Source organism: Pseudophryne corroboree, chromosome 5 (genome assembly GCF_028390025.1).
Source record: "Pseudophryne corroboree isolate aPseCor3 chromosome 5, aPseCor3.hap2, whole genome shotgun sequence".
Taxonomy (NCBI): Eukaryota; Metazoa; Chordata; class Amphibia; order Anura; family Myobatrachidae; genus Pseudophryne; species Pseudophryne corroboree.
The window spans coordinates 166,380,595-166,385,596 of NC_086448.1; the positions used below are offsets into that span (position 1 = coordinate 166,380,595).

Here is a 5,002-nt window from a genome sequence, read left to right on the forward strand (position 1 = left end):
CACCGCAGGTGGGGGTGGGGAAGGTGCGGGGGTGCTGCGGGTGGGGGATGGGGTCCGGAGCCACCGTGGGTGGTGGAGGGGGTATGTGGGGGTGCCGCGGATGGGGCCCAGAGGTACTGCGAGTGGGGGAGTGGCGGGTAATGCTTCTCCTGGAAGCAGCTAGGCTGCTGTCCTCCCTTTGGCAGTGGCTCTCCCGGAGACTCCCACAGCAACCATCACTATTGTTAGCTCTGGTGTCCCAACGCGCCGCATTACAGGGAAGAAGAGGCACTCAATAAACTACAGCTTCCAGCAGGCCTTAGCGCCGGAATGCTTTGGCGCTAAGGGCTGCTGGGAGCTGTAGTTTATTTAGTGCGTCTACTTCCCTGTAATGTGGCGCATTGGGACACCAATGCTAACAATAGTGACTGGCTTACAATGGGAGAAAAAAGAAGGCTCTTGTGTGGGCGCACTCTTAGAAAGAAGTTGATACAATATGTGAATTGGAAAATGCTTAAAACATAACTTTTATTGATATTATTAAACCAAAATTTCCCATCCCAGATATCAGTGAGAGAATAAAGATTTTGTAAATTTTTAAAAAATGTTCTGGTCTCTTTATTTCAAAGAGTGTTCGGAAAGGTTGTAGACATTGGATTGTCATACCCCCATTTCCCCTGACCAGTACAGGGTTTCTGTATTGATGGGACCGGGGGGTGGTCAAAACAATATTTAAGAGAGTCCAAATAGACTTAACTTAGATTTAGTAGAATGGTAATCAATGGTCACCACACTAAGGATTAAATACCTGAATTATGTACAAATACAATCTTTATAGACAGAATTGGAGGCATTCAATTGCAATAAAGAATATAAAGACACTAATAGAGAAATACTGGATAGAATTAGTGGTGATACTGCTGTTGGTGTCTCGTATCACATGGAAAGGGAAATTAATTCCCGCTCTACAACACCAGGTATTCGCAGGCAGTCTCCTCTCCTGATACTGACCCGGCCCAACGCTGTTTTGCTTCCGAGATCGGGCGCTGGCAGCGTGGTATGGTAGTAGAGATTTATGTGTACACCAATGAGAGTGCACCTATATAAGAAATTGAGGAGTAGGAAATCAAGAGGAGATATAGGAGAGAGAAATGACTAGATATAGAGGGTGAAAATATGTGGATCTGCTTGCCACGTTAGACACGGTTCAGAGATTCCCACAAATGTGGTACAGTGCACCGAGAATCGTGGATGAGAGTCCACGAAATGAGTGAATAGAGAGATATATAAGATAGACAGTTCCTCTCAGAGGGACTGTATGGCAGGCTGATAACTTCAATAGGGTAGTGGGGCGGTTTAACCGCTACAAATATTTATTAACACAAGGGACTAACAAGTCCTAATGGTACGGGGAAGACCTCCCTGGCGTCTCCCCCTTTGACCCTAATGTAAATACAGGTTGAGTATCCCTTATCCAAAATGCTTGGGACCAGAGGAATTTTGGATATCGGATTTTTCCGTATTTTGGAATAATTGCATACCATAATGAGATATCATGGTGATGGGACCTAAATCTAAGCACAGAATGCATTTATGTTACATATACACCTTATACACACATCCTGAAGGTCATTTTAGCCAATATTTTTTATAACTTTGTGCATTAAACAAAGTGTGTGTACATTCACACAATTCATTTATGTTTCATATACACCTTATACACACAGCCTGAAGGTCATTTAATACAATATTTTTAATAACTTTGTGTATTAAACAAAGTTTGTGTACATTGAGCCATCAAAAAACAATGGTTACACTATCTCACTCTCACTCAAAAAAGTCCGTATTTCGGAATATTCCGTATTTCGGAATATTTGGATATGGGATACTCAACCTGTAGCAGATAAATTATATCTCACAGAAGATAATAGGATTCAGAAAGAGGTATATCACCATGCATAAAAAAATATTGATTAGAATAACAGAATTCAGATTGTAAACAGATTCCCACAATATCAGGGAGAGCATGCTTTAAACATCATGATTAGATATAGGTTATTTTGGATCAACAGCAGTATAGTGCAAATTAATTGTACAATAGAAGAGTATACTGATATCAAAATAACAAAAAACGTTTGTCCCAATATCAAAGTGGGAAAGATGCTGAAAGAAATGCCTGTGTTCGGAATAGAGTATTCTGTCTATATTATTTTTGATGCCATAATTATCTGCAGACAATAATGAGACATAAGTGGTATAGAAAATAATGCTGACCTGGCCTCAGTTAAGAAACTGGGATTTGGCCCATATGTGGGAGAAACCCCTTATACACAAAAATCACACTGTTATATGGTAAGTGCAGATAGGGTTAAATAATTTCCCTGGTTAAAGTGTTGCAATCTGTGGGACATGACCACAAGATAGAAGGGGCTTACGATTCTCCAATCACTCCAACAGGCCAGGTAAGCAGGTCAAATTTGCCTCAGGTACAGAGATGGTGCCATTAGAGGACAGTGTGAGCGGACCCCCCCGCAGAAAACGCGTTTCGCCCGTAGGGCTTGTTCACTTCCAGGTTCCCGGTGATCATGCCCCACAGATAGCAACACTTTAATCGGGGAAATTATTTAACCCTATCTGCACTTACCATATAACAGTGTGATTTTTGTGTATAAGGGGTTTCTTCCGAACACAGGCATTTCTTTCAGCATCTTTCCCACTTTGATATTGGGACAAACATTTTTTGTTATTTTGATATCAGTATACTCTTCTATTGTACAATTAATTTGCACTATACTGCTGTTGATCCAAAATAACCTATATCTAATCATGATGTTTAAAGCATGCTCTCCCTGATATTGTAGGAATCTGTTTACAATCTGAATTCTGTTATTCTAATCAATATTTTTTTATGCATGGTGATATACCTCTTTCTGAATCCTATTCTCTTCTGTGAGATATAATTTATCTTCTATTTACATTAGGGTCAAAGGGGGAGACGCCAGGGAGGTCTTCCCCATACCATTAGGACTTGTTAGTCCCTTGTGTTAATAAATATTTGTAGCGGTTAAACCGCCCCACTACCCTATTGAAGTTATCAGCCTGCCATACAGTCCCTCTGAGAGGAACTGTCTATCTTATATATCTCTCTATTCACTCATTTCGTGGACTCTCATCCACGATTCTCGGTGCACTGTACCACATTTGTGAGAATCTCTGAACCGTGTCTAACGTGGAAAGCAGATCCACATATTTTCACCCTCTTTATCTAGTCATTTCTCTCTCCTATATCTCCTCTTGATTTCCTACTCCTCAATTTCTTATATAGATGCACTCTCATTGGTGTACACATAAATCTCTACTACCATACCACGCTGCCAGCGCCCGATCTCGTCCGATCTTGGAAGCAAAACAGCGTTGGGCCGGGTCAGTATCAGGAGAGGACACTGCCTGCGAATACCTGGTGTTGTAGAGCGGGAATTAATTTCCCTTTCCATGTGATACGAGACACCAACAGCAGTATCACCACTAATTCTATCCAGTATTTCTCTATTAGTGTCTTTATATTCTTTATTGCAATTGAATGCCTCCAATTCTGTCTATAAAGATTGTATTTGTACATAATTCAGGTATTTAATCCTTAGTGTGGTGACCATTGATTACCATTCTACTAAATTTAAGTTAAGTCTATTTGGACTCTCTTAAATATTCTGTTTTGACCACCCCCCGGTCCCATCAATACAGAAACCCTGTACTGGTCAGGGGAAATGGGGGTATGACAATCCAATGTCTACAACCTTTCCGAACACTCTTTGAAATAAAGAGACCAGAACATTTTAACATTTTTTACAAAATCTTTATTCTCTCACTGATCCCTGGGATGGGAAATTTTGGTTTAATAATATCAATAAAAGTTATGTTTTAAGCATTTTCCAATTCACATATTGTATCAACTTCTTTCTAAGAGTGCGCCCACACAAGAGCCTTCTTTTTTCTCCCATTGTAAGTCTGCGTACTTTCTGGCTCTGGGCGCACCACCAACTAGGACAGCATACTAAAAATTGGAATACACACTTTTTCCTTCCCACTAAAAAGGGTTACTCACTGTCCAACTTTGGTATTTTCTCTATACATTGTTATTACATTTAATGCTACCTGTGCCCGATCGCCCTGTGTTTTGTTAATAGTGACTGGCTGGCAGAACTGACTGACTCGCTGAATCAATGTAAAAGGTGAGAGTGCTGTGCATTGTCAGTGACATTGCACACCTACTGCACTGCACAGCACTGTCATCTTTTACATTGATTCAGCATCCAGACATTACCCTCCGCGATATCACCCACTCTATCCATTACATTAGCTATCTCGGGGCTTCCATGCCGGCAGCCCAAGTGCTGTGTCAGGGCCTCTGGGGATCTGTGCGCGGCTGTGGTGGGGAGGTACTTCTGTGACATCACACGCAGAGTTGGCTCTGGGGCTCAAAGAGTATGCGGCACAAAGAGGGCTATGAAAGCCTTACGCTGCACTTCTTTCATACACATTTATGCCGGTTGCCACAGCAGCTTTTGTTCCACCTACGCCGCAGTTAAGGAGTGGGGATTGTTGATGCCGGAGGGGGCAGGCGGACTGGCAGCAGGACATAGGAGGTCATTCTGACCTGATCGTAGCTGTGCTAAATTTAACACAGCTACGATCACTTACACTGACATGCGGGGGTTACGCCCAGCACAGGGCTAGTCCCCCCGCATGTCAGGCCGGCCCCCCCTGCACAAGTACAAAAGCATCGCACAGCGGCGCACAGCGCACTGCGCTGTGCGAACAGCGCAGCTCCTGCGGCTGACTCGGAGTTACTCGTCAGGGCCCTGGTCCCAGCAGCTGCGTTGGCCGGACCGTGCTCACAAAACGGCGGCCAAACACCACCGTGCCCCCCATCCTGCCCAGCACCCGCCTCTGCCTGTCAATCAGGCAGAGGTGATCGCTAGGCAACGACAGCTGTCGGCTGTCAGCCATGCACCGACACAGTGCG

The 5,002-nt window shown here is 43.4% G+C and overlaps 2 pseudogenes; one reads left to right on the plus strand and one right to left on the minus strand.

The window, feature by feature from the left end:
* Window positions 1–941: 941 nt before the first annotated feature.
* Window positions 942–1,050, minus strand: LOC134930446 (5S ribosomal RNA; annotated as a pseudogene).
* Window positions 1,051–3,332: 2,282 nt separating this feature from the next.
* On the plus strand, window positions 3,333–3,451 carry LOC134931469 (5S ribosomal RNA; annotated as a pseudogene).
* The last annotated feature ends 1,551 nt before the right edge of the window (window positions 3,452–5,002 follow it).